Consider the following 20,437-nt stretch of genomic DNA (forward strand, 5'->3'; position numbering starts at 1 on the left):
ACTGCTGTCCGCACGCTCTCTGCAGACCTCGTGGGAGACACGCGCTGCCCACCTGTGCGGGCACTTCCGCACCTGTGCTCTCTGCTCCACTCTCTCTGGGCGGAGGCGTTTTGTGTCCACTTCCCAGAAGGGGAACGGAGGCCCGGTGCTCAGCTGTGTGCGTTGCTTTAACCAGGTCTGAGCACCGGTGAGCGGCAGGGAGCGTGAGCATGTGGTCCAAGTTCCCTCCTGGTGTGTCCATCTCTCCCGGCATGCCCGGTGGCCCCTGTGGGCCACCTGCGGACAGTCCTCTCCGAAGGACCTTTAGTTATGACCTCTAGCTGGCTGTGCCCCTACTCACAAAATCTGTCCCCTGTTAGTCTGTGTTTGGATGGCCCCTGTCCCTAGATGTCTGGGAGGGCGAGGAAGGGTCTGGTGGGTTCAGTTTTTCAAACCTGCTCTCCACGACTCAGGCAAGACCCAGAACCTGAACCGTATGCGTGTCCTGGCAGAGTGTGTGTCTCAGCACCCTGCTCCAAGGCCATGGTGCTGGCATTCTTCCAGTTCAGGTGGGGGGGTTCTTGCCTCTCTGCTGTTGCCCCTGAATCTTTGGGGCATCCTTGTAATGGCCCCAGGGGCATGCTTGTGTGTCCCCTAGGTTGGTGGTGTATTGTGCTGCTCGGAATTGAAAGTGCTGCACTTGGCCAGCTCTGCTGTGTAACTGCTGTGTGACCTTGGGCAAGCTTCTTGACCTCTCTGAGCGTTAGTTTACTCATTCTTATAATTCCATGATGACATAGCTGAGGTGGTTGTGAGCATTTGATAAGATAATTAGGCCCTGGCCAGTTTGCTCAGTGGTAGAGCGTCGGCCTGGCATGTGGATGTCCCGGATTTGATTCCCGGTCAGGGTACACAAGAGAAGTGCCCATCTGCTTCTCTGCCTCTCCCCCTCTTGCTTCTCTCTCTCTCTCTCTCTCTCTCTCTTCCCCTCCTGCAGCCATGGCTTGATTGGACCGAGTTGGCCCCGGTCACTGAGGATGGATGGCTCCGTGGCCTCAGCCTTAGGCACTAGGAAGAGCTTGGAGCAACGCCCCAGATGGGCAGAACATCGCCCCCTAATGGGCTTGCCAGGTGGATCCCGGTCGGGTCGCATGCAGGAGTCTGTCTCTCTGCCTCCTCTTCTCTCACTGAATTAAAAAGAAAAAAGATAATTTACTCAGAGTTGAGACTGTGGACTGCTCTCATCCCTGTTGGCAACACATGCCTGATCTCTCAGGGATCTTGTGTCTCATGTAAGGTGTTTGAGTTTGTCACCTCCCTTCCTCTGTCTCGTTGGGACCTGAGGGTCAGGCACAGGCCCTGTGTGACTTCCCGCCTCATCCTGTTCTATGCAGAGCCTCTGGCCTGGGCTGTTCATGTGCGGGCTCGAGGTGATGGGGCATCTAGCAGCCCCCTCCCAGGTGACCTGTTGCCATTTTGGGGACATTGGCGGCCTTGGGGGCCACCAGAGCTCTGTCTGATCCTGTGAGAGCAGGGAGCGGGGAAGGAGGCACCGGACTGCATCAGGGGTGGGTCCCACAGTGGAGGGGGGGCTCCCAGCGGGCGGACTCCCTCCCCACCTCCATCCCTCCGGGACCCAGATGGCCGGCGGGGGGCAGTGGAGCGTGCTGTTCCAGGGGGCCTTCTCGCTCGAAGATGGGTTTTGCTGACATGGATGCTTTTGTTCACCTGAAATTTTATCCTGCCATCTTTTATTGCAGAGGGAGGAGGGGAGGGCCATGGAGGAGATGGGATATTCATTCAGTCATCCGTGCAGGAGCCCTCTCTAGAAGGCCTTGGCTGGGGCGGGGTGCGTGTCGGACCACCCAGGGTAACGTCTGATGCACCTGCGTGTGCGCCTGTGTGACCTGGGACCTTGTGGATCCTTAACCACCCTGAGCCCCCCCCTCCCCAGTTTCCTGATCTGGGGAGTAGAGGTAACAACACCCACCCAACAGGTAGCTCTTCAGATGAGGGTCGTGTCACCTGACCTTTTCCACATAACAAACCTCTGCAAAATGTAGGGCTTATTTCAGAGTCCAAGAGTAGATATTTCATGCCTGCGGGCCACACAGTCCGTCTTCAGCTTTACTCTGTCTTGCTAAAGGCAACCGGGGACTATGCACAGGAATGGCATGGCTGTGTTCCAATAAAACTTTATCGACAGGAACAAGCTGTGGGCCGGATTTGGCCTGCGGGGTCTGCAAATTGCCGGCCCCTGATTTATCTTATCTCGGATCAGCAAGCTGACCGTCTGCATGGGGCTCAGCCAGGCGGTTCTCGCGTTCTCTGAGTTCACCTGTGGTCAGCTGGGGCACAGACCTCACCTCCCAGGTGTCTGGGCGTGGCTGGTTGTTGGCGAGGGCAGGGGGGCGGGTACTGGACCCTCTGTCTCTCATCTCCTCTTGGCAGCTAGCTCGGCTTGGTCACTTGGTAGTCGCAGGGCTCCCAAGGACAGCAAGTTCCCATGTTCAGGCTGTTCTTACGGCTCCTTAAAATGACCTGAGTCCAGGGTCCCTGGGAGAGGACTTCCCCAGATGGGAGATCCGGGAGGCACGAACGGAGTGGGCCGTTCCCGTGGCCCCCACCGCGGCCCTCCTTGAGAGAGAAATCCCATCTCCTCCCTCCCAGGGGCTCCCTTAGCGCTGCCCGGGGACCGCGCACTCAGGACCCGGCGTGGACACGCCTGGTCGCGTTTCCGTCTCTCACCTGTCACAGGGCCTGTGGTTCCCTGGCAGCTGCCATTAATATTTTAACCGTGTTGCCGAATAGTTTTACACGGTCGCTGGTCCACGCTCTTTCCAGCTTGCATGTGGCCCTCTCTCCTCCTCCGCGGTTACTGGCTGGAGGCAGAGGGGCACCAAGCGTCCTGTGGCCACCCAGGAGCCCTGCTGAGCAGCCCCCCGTGGGGCTTCTCCACCCTGCCCCCTAGACAAACATGAATGTATAGGTTTCTGTGTAAGGCTGTGTGGGTCTCTGTCTTCCTTTTTCTGGGATAAATGCCCAGGAATGCCACTGTTGGGCATGAGTAGCTGTAGGTTTGGATTTTTTTTTTTTTTTAAGAGAGAGACAGACAGACAGGGACGGACATCCACGGGTGAGACGGGCCCACAGCCACGTGCTTGTCCTGCTTCTCGGACAAGCAGTTTTCCACAGCGGGGAGCGGAGAGGCAGAGGTGGGTGTCCGGGCCCTGGCTGCGGTCCTGGCTGTGCCGCTCAACACCTGCGGGACTGTGGGCCTCGATGGCCTCATCAGGAGAATGGGCACATCAGATAAAGCCGCAGTGTTGCCTGCGCAGACATGTGGACAGCACAGTGGAGAAGTGGTGTCCAGCCACCCCCCCATCACCCGCAGGCTTCATGAACTCGGCTTTTAGGACGTCGCTGGTGACAAACGGGAGACCAGGGTTTTCTCTCCTCCCCTCCTCGTCCCTGGAAATGGTGGCATTCTGCCCGGTGTTCAGTTTCTTTCCCTCCCGTCCCTCCGTGGGGAGTGGGTTCCGAACCCCTCTGTGAGCCGTTGGGTCTCGGAGGTCCTTTCCGTTACCACGGACGTGAAATCCACAGCACGAGGCCGTTCTATAAAGTGCACGGCTCTCTGGCGTCTAGTCCATGCGCGTTGCTGTGCAGTCACCACCTCTGTCTTGTTCTGAAGACTCTTGTTTTGACCACCCCAGAAGGAAATCCCGTCCCCATTAGCAGTCACTGGCCCACGTCCCCTCCCTCCAGACCCTGGTGGCCCCCGGTCTGCTTTCTGTGGAGGCGCCTCTTCTGGGCATTCCGTGTGAAGTTGGTCATACAACATGTGGTCATTGCGTCCGGCTTCTTTTACCCAGGAGGACGTCTTCAGGGTTCATCACAGCTAGCAAGCGTCGGGCCGGGCATGGTTCCTTTTTCGTGGCTGAGTAGTATTCCACCGTCTGGGAGGAGCTCGTTTTGTGCATCCCAGGGCTGTTTCCGCATTTTGGCCGTTGGGATGGCGCTGCCGGGAGCATGTCACATACAAGCTGTCGTTTAAACACCGGTGTCTACTTCGGGGAGAAACAGGTTCCAAGCTTTCCGGAAGGACCTGCAGGATGGTGCTAACTACTCCAGCTGACTTTCTGGACGAGGGGAGGATGTTGGCATTTCTTCCTCCGTGTGTGGGGTACCTCCCCCCCGCCCCCGTGCACACTCACCGAGTCCCCATTGCACAGAATTAGCTGGGATGCCGGCAGCCGGAAGGTGGCAGGACGGGTCGGGAACCAGGCAGCGCCTTCCGGAGAGAGGGGGCGGGCGGGGTCTGTCCAGGCCCAGGGCCCAGGGTTGGCCTTCGGGACCTGGTTCCCAGCGCAGGACACAGGGGCCACACTGTGCCCTGGGTCCTTCCTTAGGGGGACAGAGCTGTTTCAGAATGTTTTACAGCGAACAATTTCAGTCTCCCGGGAATGATGAATGTTTTGCTTCGTAGAGACAGGCGGCCCAAGGCTAACAATTTAAATAGTTCAATCATTTCCTTAATCTCTGTGGAGACAGCGAAGATCACTCTAAAATAGATTCTTTTCTAACGTTTCCTAGAACCCAGTCCCAGCTTTTGTTATCATTATTATCATTATTATTATTATTATTATTTTCAGCTTGTCGAGATGTATTTCACATACCACACACACTGCCCGTTCAAAGTGTACGACGCAGTGGAATTTTTTTAATTTATTTTTCGGCATAGTCGGGGGATTGTGCAACCACGGCCACGGTCAGTTGAGGGACATCTGTGTCCCCCCTAAAACAAAGCCCTGTCCATTAGCAGGTGGTCCCCATCCGCACCCCACCCTCCTGTCCCGGCCCCAGGCGTCTGCCCACCCGCTCTCCGCCCGTGGTTTGACCACTCGGGTCGGTTCCCCTGGAGGGAACCGTAGGGTCTGAGGCCCCGGGCGCCTGGCTTCCTGCGCAGGGCGGAGTGTTTCCCGGGGTTCACGTGCCGTCGCCCCCGTGTCCAGGGTTCGTCCCTTTCACATCTCGGTGATGTCCCGCGGGGTGGCTGGGCCACTGTCACGTCGTCAGTCACCGGTCTCGGGGCTTCCGGTCGGGAGCTGTCAGCTAAGAACAGCGCCGCCGGGCGCATTGTATCTGGACACGTTTCTGTGCCTGTTTTAGGTGTGTGCTTGTGAGTGGGACCGTGTCCCCTGGTGACGTGGCAGCTCCGTTCCACTGAGTGTCACACGTCTTTGTGTCCCGCAGGGTGCTTAGAAAGCTGATGAACCTGTTTGTTTTTGAAACAATGGCAACGGTCAGGAATCACAACAGAGCCTTTTTCCTGTGTTCTCTGCCGTTCACCTCAAGAGCAGGGTCTGGCAAAAACAGCATGTCATTTACTTTTTTTTTGTAGCCAGGACACTGCCCAGGGTACGGTCAGGGTCCAGGTGTTTCCCCGTCCACACCAGGGTCCCCTCGCTGCCCACACAGATATCCATCCTGCCCCAGCGGTTCTTGGGCCCTGGCTGACCGCCGAGCTGCTCTCTGCCTCTGGTTTGGTCATTTTGGTAATTATACAGAAACAGAATCACACAGTAAGGAACCTTTCACACCAGTGCTTTCTCTCTTTGCAGGATGTGTATCCATGGTTCTTCCTTTCTTATGCTAAGTAGCCTCCCAGGGCGGGCGGGTGTCGGTCTGATAGCCATGCTGGCTGTGTCCGGGTTTTGGCTATTGTGACTACAGCGGCTACAAACATGAATGTATAGGTTTCTGTGTGGGTCTCTGTCTTCCTTTTTCTGGGATAAATGCAGACAGGGACGGACAGACAGATAGGAGCGGAGAGAGATGAGAAGCATCAATTCTTCGTTGCGGCACCTTAGCTGTTCATTGATTGCTTTCTCATATGTGCCTTGATGGGGGGAGGGGGCTACAGCAGAGCCAGTAACCTTGGGCTTAAGCCAGTGACCTTGGGCTCAAGCCCGTGACAATGGGGTCACGTCTGTGATTCCACAGTCAAGCTGGTGAGCCCGTACTCAAGCCGGCGACCTCGGGGTTTCAAACCTGGGTCCTCTGCGTCCCAGTCCGACGCTCTTATCTGCTGCACCATCAAATTTTTTTTTTTAATTTAATTTTATTTATTCTTTTTTTTTTTTTTTTTTTTTTTAGAGAAGACAGAGAGAGGGAGAGAGAGAGACAGAGAGAGAAAGAAGGGGGGAGGAGCTGGAAGCATCAACTCCCATATGTGCCTTGACCAGGCAAGCCCAGGGTTTCGAACCGGTGACCTCAGCATTTCCAGATTGACACTTTATCCACTGTGCCACCACAGGTCAGGTTTGCTCAAATTTTTATTGCTAATATCTTGGTCTTTCTTTATCTAGTTTTAGTATCAGGGTCGTACCTGTTGCATGAAATGAATTAGGAACTGTTCCCTCCTCTATTTTGTGGGAGATATTGTATAGAATTGGTATTCATTCTTTCTTAAAACATTCCATGAGATTCTGCAGTGAAACCGTTTGGGTCTGGAGATCCCTTTCTTACGAAACTGAAGTTTTACACTCTGAGCTTAGTTTCCTTCAGAGACATCGGGCTGTTCAAATGACCTACGTTGTAACGGATGGAGCATGATAGTTTGTATCCCTTGAAGAACTGGTTTACTTCATCGACACTGTCAAATATATATGATTGTGTACAGCTGTTTGTAGCACTCTCCTTTACGGCCCTTTGAGGTCGGCAGGGTCTGTTGTGAGACCGTGGAGCTCATCCCAGGGTTGGTTCATGTGTTTGGTGTGCACCTGTGTTTTTAGGATTGCTACATCTTCTTGATGGGTTGCTCTTTAATCGATATAAAATGTTCCGCTCTACGGTTGTTTTATTTGCCCCGAAGTCTCCGTTTTCTAATACTAATATAACCGTGCCTGCTTTTCTCTGCTTGATGTTTGCACACTGTATCCTTTTTTCACCCTTTTCCTTTCATCCCAGTGTCATTGTATTAGAAGCGAATATTTGTAGACCCCCGTATAAGTGGCTTTTTTTTTAACTCGAGAGATTTATTTATTTATTTATGGTGATAAATAAAGAGACAAGAAGGGAGAGAGAGAGAGATGGAAGAAAGAGATGAGAAGCATCAACTTGTAGTTGCTTCACTTTAGTTGTTCATTGATTACTTTCTCATCTGTGCCTTGACAGGAAAGGGGGGGGCCTCCAGCTGAGCCAGTGACCCCTTGCTCAAGCCAGCGACCTTGGCCTCAAGCCAGAGACCTTGGGCACAAGCTGTATATCCAGCTGGGGAGGGCTCCTTGTTACTGTTGGTGGGATTGGGGGCTCCTGTTCCCCGCGTGGTCCACACCGTGTAGTATCGTGGTGCAGGTGGCCTCGCTATTGTTGATGGGGGAGAAAGTCCAGAGCCCATTAGCTCTCTCTGACATGGTCCAGCGGGGTGAGGGAGGGTGCCTTGTTCCTGCCAGGTGGGTGTGGAGATCCGGCTCCCCGTGTTGCCCGCCCCAAACGGAACAAGAGGAGGATTTGCTGGTGTCCAGCAGGGCTGACGGTCCCAGCTCCCGACTCTGGCTTATTGATGCCGTTCCCATGGGGGTGTGAGTGCCTCATTACAGCTACAGCGGGGGGACGTCCAGGCTCCCCACCCCAGGCTGGGCTGCTGCTGCGGGTGGGGGCGCCGTTTTTCTGTGGCATCTGGCTGGAGGGGTCCTACGTTGACTGTCTAAACGTGTTGTCGTGTTAGGCGCCCACCGTTTTGGCCCTTCGGCTAGAGGGGACATCCCTTGTCTGAGGCTTTGGAGGTTTCTGGGTTTCATGCTTCTTCAGCTCCTTGTCCGGGATGTGAGGCCAAACCCAACCTCGAGAACCGACCGCCACCCCCTTCAGGCCTCAGGTCCAGACTGGCCGCCCCCTCAGGCCTCAGGCCCAGACTGGCCGCCCCTTCAGGCCTCAGGCCCAGACTGGCCGCCCCCTCAGGCCTCAGGCCCAGACTGGCCGCCCCCTTCAGGCCTCAGGGCCAGACTGGCCGCCCCTTCAGGCCGCAGGCCCAGACTGACCGTCCCTTCAGGCCTCAGGCCCAGACTGGCCGCCCCCTTCAGGCCTCAGGCCCAGACTGGCCGCCCCCTCAGGCCGCGGGTCCAGACTGGCCGCCCCCTCAGGCCGCAGGCCCGGACTGGCCGCCCCCTGCAGGCTGCAGGCCCGGACTAGCCGCCCCGGGCCAGCCTGCCTTCTCCTCTGCACCTGCCAGAGCCTTACGTTTCCTGTCAGCCGGGTTCTCACCTGTGCCGCGTGGGGGACCAGGGAGAAGTACGGCTGCTCCATCACTTTGGGAGCAGAGTATCGTCCGCGGTTTTCGGCTCTGCGTGGGGTGTCGGCATCTTGTCTCTGGACGGCCTGTCACTGACCGAGCCCCGGTCTCGTTGTCTCTCACAGCTCTGGACCGCTGTCCCTCTGCCTCCGTGCCGCGGCCCAGCGGGAGCGCAAACGGTTCCTGTTCCCAGACATCCTTCTGTGGGGCCCTGTGGCCCGCCCCTCTGGTGAGTGAGAACACTGTCTCCTTGTCTTTGTCACCTGTAAGCCAACAGTCCCCCGGTGATCGTTGATTGCTGTGGTTCACCCCGTCCCTTCTGTGGTGAGGCCAGAGGGCAGTGAATTAATTTTTTCCTGGTCAGGCCGGGTATTAAGGCGGGGACAGGGTGGGAGGAGCTGTCCTTGGTGCTGGGGGGATCAAAACTTCTCCTTAGCGCCCAGCTAATGCGACCTGGAGGGGACCTTCGGGGACCGTGACTCCAGGCCCCAGCTCTGGCTCCTTGTGTCTGCTCTGAGATGTCCTATGCTGTCGTGCCAAGCCCGAGTCAGCCAGTGCGGCCAGGGGGCGGTGGTGGACGGGGTGTTCGAAGTGCCTCTCCTCTACTTTCTCACGAACCAGGGGACCCCTCTTTGTGCCCGGGCACAGGGAGCAATGGAAGAAAGCCCAGCACCTGGGCTTCCATGGGGTCAAGATGCACCAGTTTTATTGAGCACTTACTGTGTGCAACACGCAGAGGCTAGGATGAAGGTCGGTTGAGGCCCTGGTCACAGAAGAAAATATTGGGCTCCTTAAAATAGAGAGACAGGGAGGCCCTGGCCTGTTGGCTCAGTGGTAGAGCGTCGGCCTGGCGTGCAGGAGTCCCGGGTTCGATTCCCGGCCAGGGCACACAGGAGAAGCGCCCATCTGCTTCTCCACCCCTCCCCCTCTCCTTCCTCTCTGTCTCTTTTCCCTTCTGCAGCCGAGGCTCCATTGGAGCAAAGATAGCCCGGGTGCTGAGGATGGCTCCATGGCCTCTGCCTCACGTGCTAGAATGGCTCTGGTCACAACAGAGCAACGCCCCAGATGGGCAGAGCATCATCCCCTGGTGGGCATGCCGGATGGATCCTGGTCAGGCACATGCGGGAGTCTGTCTGACTGCCTCCCAGTTTCCAACTTCAGAAAAAAAAAAATAGAGAGACAGGGAAAATAAAAATACATGTTTAACCATATTTTTGAATAAATAAAAAATATTATGTACTCTTCATGTTTAAATGGCACATAGGAAGCCACACTGGTGTCCTTAGAAAAAAGTGTCAGGCTGGGGTTTTGCGGGGGGCCCTTCAGAAGTCGGTCCCAGGGCGCGTGCCCGGTGTGCCCGCTGTGAAATCTACCTCCAGCCAGGACTAATGTCTTTCTCTTACTTTTTAATGGGACTCATTGAAATTCAGGTAGCGGGCACTCGAAAGCAGACAGGGTGGACAGAGAGGAAGTTCTTCCTCAGTCACTCAGCCCTTGAGCCCGGAGGTGACCAGTGCGGACGGACGAGCCGCCTCCCCGGCTCACCTTCCGGGGAAATGCCGGCTGAGGCTCGGTTAGAGCCGTCCAGGCGTCGGGGACGAGGACGAGAAGAGCCTTAGGTTCAGGGAGAGAGAGGGACAGGCCACCTGGGCGGCGGGTTCTGGGCTCTGTCACCCCCTTTCCCACGCCTTCAGTTTTGTCTCCTGGATAAAAACCTCACCTGCATTTCCGCAAAGCTCTGAAGGGACGTGAGGTAGAAACTTGCCAATGTCACGTTTTCCTGGAGAGAACGAGGGAGAAACCGGGGAATGTTCACTGTGAACCGTCTGATTCAGGTTTTCAGCATGATCTCAGACTGTTGAAATAAAATGCAGGGTGTTTGGTTAAATTGGAATTGTCTTTCCCTCCCTCCCTCCCTCCCTCCCTCCCTCCCTCCCTCCTTCCCTTCTTCTCTCTTCTTTCTTCCTTTCTTCCTTCCTCCCTTCCTCCTTTCCTTCCTCTCATCCTCTTTTGCTGTTGATGTTTTTACGATACAACAGCTTATCCTGTTTGCCCAGGTAGCGGGCTGGCCGTTGGGAAGCATTAAGAGTGAGACCCTGTAACTTCTCCACTCCTGCCGCTGTGGGTGTGGACGGACACGGACATAACGTCACTTAACGGGTCGGCGCGTGTGGGCAGGGCTGCCAGTCCCCGCCCCTCTCCACGCTCACGCCCCAGTTCCTTCCCCACGTTCCTGCCTTCCACCCGAGGGGCGCCGGCTCTCCCCGACGCCCTCAGAGGGAGCAGCCCGGCCTGGAAGGGCCAGCACAAAGTGGACTCCAAGTCATGTTAAATGGAAGGCGCCCGGGGAACGCCCGTCACCACGGAGGCGGGACCCCGCAGCGTGTCGCTCCCATCGGGTGTTTGCCCGTCAGCAGTGGAGTCGGGGGTGGGGCGGTCTGATGTCCCCGCCAGGGCGGCAAGGACAACGCGGGCACTTGGCACGGATGGCCCCTCCGTGCTTCAGTACCAGTAACGTCCGGCGGTGCGGGTGGGTGCGCGCCCGTGTGGCCAGAGGACACGTGCTCTGTTTCTCCCTCTTGTGGTCACTTCCGGGGACACTGAGGCTCTCCGCACAGGCTGGCTCAGGACGCATGGACAGAAACCGGACATGGGTGCCCTAGGGTGGGGGGGGACAGGGCGGGCGAGCCCCTCCGTGCTGATTGGAGCCCCCCTCCTCCCCTGCCGCAGCCTGGGAGGGGGTGCACAGCTCTCCCTGGCCTTGTCCCCGTCCCCCGAATCTCAGCAGCTGCTGAAAATGGCTCTGGCTGTGCGGACACCTGCAGAGCCTGCCACCCCCTGCCAGCAACGGGCTAGCAGACAGCCCACCCCTAACCCCGAGTTCCAGGTTTGCTTTAGGGGGCTCGGTGGTGGTGGTGGTGGCGGTGGTGGTGATGGCGATGGCGATGGTGGTGGTGGTGGTGGTGGTGGGGACCACGTGCCGATAGGTCCGCCCCTTTCTGGAACGTTCCTCCTGGTGGAATTCAGAGATATTCCAAAGAGTTCCCACCTTCATTTCAAGAACCTCTGGGCAGCTGACTAAAGTTGAATCCTGACAAACAGGTGTGAGGAGACCCACTACGGGGGGACTCCTCTCCTGGGGGTACAGGCAGACCCCCTCCAGCGGGATGGTCGCCCAGAGGGACGGGAAGCCATGGACGGACACGGAGGGACCTTCCCCGCCCAGTCGTAAGCGCAGGGAAGCAGGCCGAGAGGGTCACGCTGTGCGATTTCCACCGCGTGAGATTCCGGGAAAGGCGGGGCGTTGCTACGGAGGCAGGAAGGTCTCCGTCCGCGTTGTCCCGGCTGGAGGGAGGCAGTGCGGGTGGACAGGTGGGCTCGCAGGCTTTTCTAGGGCCGCGAGATTAAAACGGTGGACATGTGTCACTCTCTAGGCCTCCGTCCAGACCCACAGGCTGCACAACACTCAGAGGGGGATCCCGACGAAAACGACGGACTCTGGGTGACGGTGACGGCGACGGTGACGGTGACGTGTCCGTGCAGGGTCGCCTGCTGGAACGGAGGTGCCGTCTGGTGGGGGGTGTTGACGGCGAGGGGGCGGGAGGGGCACCGGGAACTCTGTGTGCCTTCCTCTCAGTGTCGTTGGGAACCTGTACCTGCTGAAAAAAGTCTTAAAAAGCAAACAAACAAACGAGGAGACAGAACGGCCCGCCTTTAGGGAGAAGATGTTTTTTAGGGAAACGCCCTCTCTTGGCCTTTTGCCGTCTTCTCGCCTCTTGAACGCCCGTGACACTGTCCCCAGCCACGCCGACGCAGGCCGCCCACGGCCACAGCGCCGGCTCACCCTGGACGGGGTCGCCGCTGTCTCTCCAGCCACGGGCGATTAGAATTCCACAGGGCAAGGCCTGACGTCCACGCGTGGGCTGTCTTTCCTCCACGGTCCCCGGGGACACTGCCTGCTTCCTCCGGGGCTGGCCCTCGGGACGTCGGCTGACGGTCACTTCTGTCCTCGCCCTCCCGGGGTTGCGGCAGCCACCAGGAGAGGGGGCGTCTCGTAGGGAGACGCCAGGTACCTCTTGTGGCCCGTGACTGCCTCCCAGCGTGACGCGCGGGCTGGAAGGAGACGGCTCTGAGCTGCCGTTGCCGGGGTTGGAGGGCACGCAGGTCTGCCGTCCTCCGTGCTCCGGTCACCTGCCACGCAGGACCCCGGGCTCCCGCCTGCCCGTCACGGGAAGCTGAGACACCGGCAGTGTCCACAGAGGAACTTCAGGGCTCCGGCTTGCTGCCGAGTCTCCTATCATTCTGATATGCGGGTGGCTGTCATCTGCTGGCTTCACCCCGATTTGAGTCTGACTTCTGTGTGGCGTTGGTGTTCTAATGGGAAACGCAGAACTGGCCACACCATTGCTGCTGGCCACGCGTGCGTGCTGACGGCGTCTGGGGTGACTGTGACGACGCTGTCTCCTGTGAAGGAAAGCACCGAGGGACGGGACAAGGGGCGGAGGTTCAGAAAGGTCTAGGGACTTTCTCAAAGTCACACAGCAAGTGGCAGCGCCAAGACTGGAATGAGGTCTCCACCGGTAAAGCGACGACGATGTGGGGGTAGCCGCGGGCTGAGCAGAACAGGAGGGACTTCGAGGAAATGGGCGTGTGCACCGGCATCCCCAGTGCTGGGACCCCCAGACAGCCCGGCGGAAGCTGCGGCCCAGAGTGCGTGCGCGGCAGGACCACCTTCCGCCTAGGAAAAGCTCGCCTCCTCCTCCTCCGCAACGCGGCTTGAGCTTCACGCAGCGGCGGGAGCGCCTAGGCTCGGCTGTGGACGCAGGCAGGGAGGGAGTAAGCCGTGGTCGGGACTTGAACGGCGTGGAATGCGCCCGTGCCCGCCAGGGCCCCGTTCCTCTCGCAGCTCCAGACTGAGCCCAACGGTGGGGAGTGGGATCAACTCCCCAGGGAGAGGGAGCCTGCGTCCTGTGACTGTCTTCGGGGGGCAGAGACCCCTCTTGGAAGCCCCGTTGGTCACTTCCAATGTCACGGGGCCGCCCTTCACTGGAGTCCGGCTGGGAGGACGGGATGTTTTAGCCAAGAGCTGCACGCTCCCTCCACGACCTACGATCCTAAGTGGGGTGCCCGGCCAGCGGCCTCGGGGTCCACTCTACTCGGATGGTCCACCAAACTCATCACGTAGAAAGGCGAAAATGCAAGGTCGGTCCTCACCCTGCAGGGCTGAGAGGCCGCGTGACCCGCCCGCAGGGACGGCTCTGACTCGGAGTTCACCGCAGCGGTGGCTGGTCAGATCCCTCCACTCCAAATGCCCTTTCCTGGGGCTGAGCCTGGGTGGGAAGTTTCTGTCCAGTTAATCCGCAGTGATTTCTAAAACGCCGACCAGGGTGCCTGTTGGAGGGCGGAGGCCAAGGCCAAGGCGGCCACGGTCCTCGGGCCGGAGAATTGACTGGACCTTTGAGCAGGCAGGGTTTGCCCCGATGGAGAGACAGACAGCAGGACCGTCTCTAGATGCTGGGCCCCCTCCCTGGGGGGGTGGGGAGGGTTGCAGTGGTTTGCTCAGCCAATGAAATGCTTCCGAGGGCCCCGGTACGCAGCCTCACGAGGCAGTGACCGTGTAGCTGTTATGATTCCCAGCAGAGTGGACGCTCTCGGCAGGCTGGGGTTTTCCTTGGGTCTGTTCTATGGGGTGTCCCTAGGGAGGGAGGGAGGCGTACAGGTGCTTGTGAGGAGGAGAGCATGGATCTGGGGGTCACTCCCCCCTTGCCCCGAAGGCCAGTGTACCTGTTGGTCTCACTGTGCTCGCGGAGAGAGAGAGAGAGAGAGAGAGAGAGAGAGAGAGAGAGAGAGAGGCTGAGCTGGGGCTTTAACAACGACCCTATCTGTTCACGGCTGGCTTTCCTCCACTCGTGGGGGGCAGGCAGCCCCCCGAGGAGGGCCTCTGGGCCCCTGACTGTTCCCCAGGGAATTCCCCACCCGGAGGAGAGTATTTTCGGTTACGTGTGATCTCAGAGCAAACGGTCCGTTTTGTTGGAGGTAGAAATCCAAGCACCGAATTTCCTCGGGGCTTGCAAATTTGATACACAACTGTGGTATCGGAGAGTCCAGTTGATTTTAGGGTCCCTTGAGAGCGAGCCTGTGGTGAGCGTGGGACCTCACCTACCTGGGCAGGGTCTCGTACATTCTAGCAGGACGTTCTGTTTCAAGTGTTTAAGTGCTGTTATTCGTCTACACTGAAAACGGGGACTCTCATGTTCTCTAGAACATGCTACATGCAAGTGGTTGCCATCCCCTTAAAATTATCTTACGTGTCTGACCAGGCGGTGGTGCAGTGGATAGAGCGCTGGACTGGGATGCGGAAGACCCAGGTTTGAAACACTGAGGTTGCCGGCTTCAGCGCAGGCTCATCCTGCTTGAGTGAGGTGTTGCTGGCTTGAGCGTGGGATCATAGACATGACCCCATGGTCGCTGGCTTGAGCCCAAGGTCGCTGGTTTGAGTAAAGGGTCACTTGCTCTGCTAGAACTCCCTGGTCAAGACACATATGAGAAAGCAATCAATGAACATCTATGGAGCTGCAATGAAGAATTGATGCTTCTCATCTCTCCCTTCCTGTCTGTTTGTCCCTACCTATCCCTCTCTCTGTCTCTGACCAAAAAAAAAAAAAAGAAATTATCTTCCGGGTTTAGTGTAAGATCCCACGTCTGGATGTGTTGTTCAGCTGCATGTTTCGACTGGACAACGAGGTTGCTTTGTCAGCGGTCGGTCTTCAGGCCCAAGGATGAATGGCCACAGTGCCCAGACATGAAACCTCCTTTCTGGATCTGACCTACGAGACTAGTTCGAGGGCTCTGGTTTCTTTCTTCTCATTTATCCTCAGGCTTAAGCCTTCAGAACACGGACACACGGAGGAAACGGATGAGCCCCAGTGGTCTGGACCTATAGCCTCGGCCACTGGGGTTGGCCACTGACCAGGACACATGGCTGGGACCGGGACTTGCCATTTGCCCAGGGGTCTGTCTACAGGTGGCTCTCTCTGTAGCTTTAGCCAGCCTTCCTAATAATCCACAGACCCCGGCTGTCCCTGTCTCCACCAGCCCAGGGTCCTGATCCAATCACAGAAGTCCGCGTTCTTCTGCAAGCATCTGTCCCAAGGAATTCTGTGGCAAACTTCCTCGGTGGCTTGGCTGTATTTTGCATTTCTCTGGCTCCCCTAAGGTGTGTAAATCACCTCCAGCCGGCTCTGAACACACTTTATGGCCATTTCCTCGGGTCCCTGACACCTGTGCCCGTAGTTTTATTGGTTGTAAAATGCTTTTGTTCTTCCGCATCCTGCCTGGGCACCCCCCGCCCCCCAAATCTGCCTTCCCATCTTGGTCTGCCCTTGGGTTTCTGGCAGTTACTTTGCGCCCGCCGGCTTGATCCTGGTCTGTATTTTTAAATAAAGATCCGAGTTTATTAAAGTGAGGTGAAGGACGGGAGACTTGCAAGGGAGTGTGCCTGGGTGTGAGGTCACGTGAGTTAAGGCTGTTTGTGAGAGTGAGGCTGAAGCGGACAACACCTCCCCACACACACACACCCCACCCAGCACAGGGCTCCCCAAACCCCTGGTGTTGACGCTGACCCCAGGGGAGCACCTGGCTCTGTTTACATACCCAAGGCCCAGCCACCTTCCAGAGACCTCCTTAGACCGGGCCACCTGGACACAGCTCTGCCTGCCTCCCGCCCCAAGTCCTCGGTGATGCGTTTGGCATTGGGGAGGCTCCCGGGGGCCTCTCTGGGCGGCGAGGGCCTTGTCACACGGGACCGACGATGCTCTTGGCCCAGCCGCTCCAGCTGACGTCGTCGCTGTCGTGAATTGTGGACGCAGGCTGACTCATGACCCTGCAAGACCCGTGACCCTGGGGTGTTGGTGCCCTCACCCCCGGGCCTCAGAACGTGGCAGTGTTTGGAGATAGAGGGTCTGTGGGTGTAATGAAGTTGCAGTGACGTTATGGGGGGGTGGCCCTAATCCGGAGTGACCAGTGTCCGTATAAAGAGGGGAAATTAGGGGTACCAAGGAGAGTGTCGTGTGAACCCCAAGGTTCTCCCTCAGCCTCAGAAGGCACCAGCTCTGCCCACACCTCAGTCTTGTGGACTTCCAGCCTCCAGGACGGGGAGCCAGCAGATGTCTATTGTCACCCCATCTGTGGTTTGCGGTCACAGCAAGCTGAGACAAGTGCAGAGGGGCCGAGAAGAGGACCCAGGCAGAGGGAGAGCTCACGGTGGAGGCAGTGGCGTCCAGAGCACCGGCCGGCCGGATGGGGAAGCCCCTTGCCGGGACCCCACGGCGATTCGGCTCCTGAGAGTTTCTGGAGTTCTCTGCGGCACGCCGCCGGCTGGCCGTGCCCTGCCCGTCTGTCCGCGGAGGCGGCGTGCTCACTCACCTGCCCCCTCTCCGTGGTTCCAGCTTCCCCTTTCCTCTCTGTCCTTGAATTCAGGGGTGTTAACATAAAACACCTCTGCTGCCCTGTTCTGGGGGATTTCAAGGAGGAGGGCAGGGGCCCGGGGATGTGGCTCGTCTCCTTGGTGGACGGGGCAGGCTGCTTTGTAACAAAAAATACTGACACTCAGGCTGTCTCTGTGCCCTGGGGGTGGCTCCCCGAGAGGGTGGGGGTGGGGGGCTGGATAGTGTTCTGTCCTTGTCCCGGGATTTTCTGAGCCCTCTGCAGCGGTGACCTGATCTTCTTAAGTGTTTGAGGGGTGGCCGGAGATGATTCCAGCACTTTCTAGAGGCTGCACCTCCTGGGCTGGAATTCATCTGGTGTGTGTTGACGCGTGGGCTGCTACGGTGTGGCTATTTATGTGGATTGACAGGCTTTTCCAAACATGCCATCTGTAGGTGTTTCTGGAAGCCTGTATCTAATCTTAGTTAGGAGCCGAACACCGTTGTGTTTGCTTGTTTGTGTGTTTCTGTGCCGGGACTTGCGCTGCGTGGACTCCTCCTCCCGGGGGGGGGGGGCATTGTCACATGGGCTGGGGTGGGAGCTTGGTGTCTTCTTGCTTCTCTAGGCTCTGACCCTGGTAGGAAAACCTGCTTTCAACCGCCCAGACCCCGCCTTCACACACGGTGAACGTCCTCCACTTCTCGCATGGAAACCGCTTCCCCTGTTCCCTTTTCCTTCCCTCCGGATGTGCCTGCTGCTGCCAGACGCCAGCAGGTGGAGTCCGCGCTGCGTGGCTTGTGCTCGGAGATGCCAACGTGTTGGTGGGGCGCGGGGGCGGCCTGGTCACGGATACCCCGAGCCACCTGCTTCTGGGTCACTTTTTTTTTTTTGAAGTGCAAAGTGGGAGACACGATAACTTGTCCCTCAAGAAAGTCAGCAAAATAGCCTGGTCGTTCCCGGGCAGCGGGCGGCTCGCAGCAGGGATGTTGGCCGTCAGCTCTGGGGCTGTCCTGGCCTGCGGGCCACGGACCGGCCAGCCGAGGTTTTCCAGCACGTGAACCCTGGGGAGTCTCTTGGAGGGCTGGCCTCTCATTCGTCGAGAGCTGTGATTTCTCCCAGCTGTGCTTAGTCAGGAGTGACTCCTGGCCCCCAGGGCAGTCTCCTGCATCCAGATCTCAGGTGGGGGGCTGGGGACCCTGGACAGACCGACTGTAGGTGTGCGGGGAGGGGGTTCTCTGGCCCCTGTCATCTCGCTGGGGGTCTAGCCAGCCTCCTCAGCAGTGAGTCCGACCGACTTCTGAAGCTTGGAGTGTGGATATTGCCCTTTGTGCTGTGGGGGGCACTGGAGGTCACTGGGCTGGGCCGCTGGGCAATCTGGTGTGGCCCCAGGGGACGGACATCCCCGTGAGAGTCTGCGAGAACGTCTCCCTCTTAGGAGGCTGACTGACTCGGTAGCTTTCAACTCCCCATAGGGGAAGGTGTTTTTCTTCCAGATCTTTCTCAGGAAAACAGGGGATGAGAGATTGAAATTATGGTTTCGGGGGAGAACCAGGTTCTCACAATCCTCGTAATAATAGGAATTAAGGAAAACTTGTCCTCTGCTTAAACACTGTCATCGTGGATGATGGCAGGGCTGGAGTAGCCGCAGCCCCACCCAGGGTGTGGTCAGGGCTGTCCCCCCGAGGGAGTGGCCACAAAGATTCCTGCAGGCGTGGGCATCGGCCCCTGGACAGAGCCTCCCCCTCACCCCCGCTGTACCCCCGAAGAAGCTTGGGAGGCCCCAGAAAGCTGTCGAGAGCCCCAGCGCTTTTTAAAGCCTTTTGTAACAGACGCCCCTGAGACATAGCACGTCAGTGAGAGTCCATCCCCCTCCCCACCCGCAGCCTCAGAGCGCTGTCATCTGTGTACGCTCCCAGTGCCCAGGATCGGGGATTAGCTTCGGCTGCGGGTGAGCCCGCGCTCTGGCAGCCCCTGACCACAGCAGCTGTCCGGGCCCTGGGCTGGCCCGCGCTCTGGCAGCCCCTGACCACAGCAGCTGTCCGGGCCCTGGGCTGGCCCGTGCTCTGGCAGCCCCTGACCACAGCAGCTGTCCGGGCCCTGGGCTGGCCCGCGCTCTGGCAGCCCCTGACCACAGCAGCTGTCCGGGCCCTGGGCTGGCCCGCGCTCTGGCAGCCCCTGACCACAGCAGCTGTCCGGGCCCTGGGCTGGCCCGCGCTCTGGCAGCCCCTGACCACAGCAGCTGTCCGGGCCCTGGGCTGGCCCTCGGCGGGTGACCTTCCCGCCAGCCCTCAGGGTGGGCGCTCAGCGCCGCAGTGCTTCCGTGGCTTGTGGGGTGTGGCTGTGCCGTGGGGAGCAGGCCGGGCCAGGTCTCCCCCCTCCGTGGGAGACGTGGGTATGGAGTCCGTTGAGTGCCGACACCACCAGCCAAGCCAGACGTGGCTCACATCCAACGCGCTGTGGTGTTTAATGTCGACAGGACTCAACACCATCACCCCCGTACCTCCGTGGATAGCTTCTCAGAGCTTGGGCGACTTTCTCTGGGCAGACGGACGTCACCTCCCTCTGGTACCGCGTGCACCTAGCTGTGCTCCCACCGTTGTCCAGCGGGGAGGAGTGAGGGGACAGGGTGGCCTGAGCCTGGACCCCACACCCCTCCCCTGCAGTCAGAGCCCAGGGCCAGCAGCACTCACCTGAGGGACCGGACCTCGCCCCGTGACGCTGGCAAGCGTCCCCCTATGATCCGGACGGTTCTAACCGTCCACGCCACGGACTTCTGTTTTCACAGTACATTTTATTCTAGATCCTGAGAGCGACAGGTTCATCAGAGGGGACACAGTAAGAACTGGTTGAATATGGGCAGACCCAGGCCCGAGAGAGAGAGAGAGAGAGAGAGAGAGAGAGAGAGAGAGCCCGTGAGGCTTGTCCATTTTCAGTTTCGAAGAAACGTCTCCTCATGGGACGGACATTATTTTGGGGGACAGACCTATGCCAGGAGCTGCATGCAGCCAGGGGCACAGAGGCGGGGCCGGCGTGACTTGGTGGCCTCCTTGGGGCTCCGCAGGGGCTGAGTGGCCTGCCCGGCCCTGTGTTGCCCATGGGTCTTGTGATGTCCTGCCCTCGACTGTGTAGAGCAGTGGTGGTCAACCGGGTCCCTACCGCCCACTAGTGGGCGTTCCAGCTTTCATGGTGGGCGGTAGCGGAGCAACCAAAGTATAAGTAAAAAGATAGATTTAACTATAGTAAGTTTTTTATAAAGATTTATTCTGCCAAACAGTGAAAATCCAACATAAAGTACTTGGAGAGTAATTATTATTATATGCTTGATAACTTGCTGTAACTCTGCTTTATAAATTTTATGAAGTAAAGTTACTTCCCTACTTTATAAATCACCATTACTGTGGAACCAGTGGGCAGTTAAAAAATTTTACTACTAACAGAGACACAAAAGTGGGCGGTAGGTATAAAAAGGTTGACTATCCCTGACCTACGCTATAAAGTGGGGCAGACCAGGAGCTTGTGCTCTCGGTTCCTGAGATTAGCATTAGAGAGGAGAGCAGAGAAAGGCCACGTGGAGGAGGCCAGGAGAAGTAGCAAGATGGTGGAGTGCTGAAGGAGAAGCCAGTTAGTGCAGAGTTTGTGCAGAGAGAAGGAGATGGGAAACAGAGGTGAATAAGGCTGGTGAGGTAGATACCTTTTATTCTAGGAAACTTGGATAAGTCAGTAGCTTTGTGAGCACTG

General features: G+C 58.0%; 1 protein-coding gene across 1 annotated transcript in view; it reads left to right on the plus strand.

Annotated features, from left to right (window-relative positions):
* The window catches only part of SHANK2 (SH3 and multiple ankyrin repeat domains 2), a 428,650-nt gene that overhangs the window by 14,420 nt on the left and 393,793 nt on the right, over nucleotides 1-20,437 (plus strand). The window contains exon 2 of the mRNA XM_066359996.1: nucleotides 8,401-8,504. The gene's annotated coding sequence lies outside the window, so the exon portion shown is untranslated. The remainder of the gene's footprint in view (nucleotides 1-8,400; nucleotides 8,505-20,437) is intronic.

Source organism: Saccopteryx leptura, chromosome 1 (assembly GCF_036850995.1).
Source record: "Saccopteryx leptura isolate mSacLep1 chromosome 1, mSacLep1_pri_phased_curated, whole genome shotgun sequence".
Lineage (NCBI taxonomy): Eukaryota > Metazoa > Chordata > Mammalia > Chiroptera > Emballonuridae > Saccopteryx > Saccopteryx leptura.